This window comes from Arachis hypogaea, chromosome 19 (genome assembly GCF_003086295.3).
Source record: "Arachis hypogaea cultivar Tifrunner chromosome 19, arahy.Tifrunner.gnm2.J5K5, whole genome shotgun sequence".
Taxonomy (NCBI): Eukaryota; Viridiplantae; Streptophyta; class Magnoliopsida; order Fabales; family Fabaceae; genus Arachis; species Arachis hypogaea.
Window position 1 is genome coordinate 48,957,007 of NC_092054.1, and position 984 is coordinate 48,957,990.

Sequence of the window (984 nt, forward strand, 5' to 3'; positions counted from 1 at the left end):
CTGCTATTACAGGGTTCTCAGGATCATAAGCTTCTTCTTCAGAAGATGCCTCTTGAGTACTGTTGGATGCAGCTTGCATTCCATTCAGACTCTGAGAAATCATATTGACTTGCTGAGTCAATATTTTATTCTGAGCCAATATGGCATTCAGAGTATCAATTTCAAGAACTCCCTTCTTCTGAGGCGTCCCATTACTCACAGGGTTCCTCTCAGAAGTGTACATGAACTGGTTATTAGCAACCATGTCAATGAGTTCTTGAGCTTCTGTAGGCGTTTTCTTTAGGTGAATGGATCCACCTGCAGAAGTATCCAATGACATCTTAGCTAATTCTGACAGACCATCATAGAATATATCCAGGATGGTCCATTCTGAAAGCATGTCAGAAGGACACTTTTTGGTCAGTTGCTTGTATCTCTCCTAAGCTTCATAGAGGGATTCACCTTCTTTCTGTCTGAAGGTTTGAACATCCACTCTAAGCTTGCTCAGCTTTTGAGGAGGAAAGAACTTGGCTAAGAAAGCCGTGACTAGCTTATCCCAAGAGTTCAGGCTATCTTTGGACTGAGAGTCCAACCACACTCTAGCTCTGTCTCTTACAGCAAAGGGGAAAAGCATGAGCCTGTAGACTTCAGGATCTACTCCATTAGTCTTAACAGTATCACAGATCTACAAGAATTCAGTTAAGAACTGAAAAAGATCTTCAGATGGAAGTCCATGAAACTTGCAGTTCTGCTGCATCAGAGAAACTAATTGAGGTTTCAGCTCAAAATTGTTTGCTCCAATGGTAGGGATGGAGATGCTTCTTCCATGTAAATTGGAATTAGGTGCAGTAAAGTCACCAAGCATCCTCCTTGCATTATTATTATTTTCGGCTGCCATCTCCTCTTCTTGTTCAAAAATTTCTGAAAGGTGCTTGCTGGATTGTTGTAATTTAGCTTCTCTTAGTTTCCTCTTCAGAGTCCTTTCAGGTTCTGGATCTGCTTCAA

General features: G+C 41.4%; 1 non-coding gene across 1 annotated transcript; it reads left to right on the forward strand.

The window, feature by feature from the left end:
* The first annotated feature begins 373 nt into the window (after positions 1-373).
* On the forward strand, positions 374-481 carry LOC112781375 (small nucleolar RNA R71). Its single transcript, XR_003192155.1, has one exon. It is a non-coding gene; the product is annotated as a small nucleolar RNA R71 (small nucleolar RNA).
* The last annotated feature ends 503 nt before the right edge of the window (positions 482-984 follow it).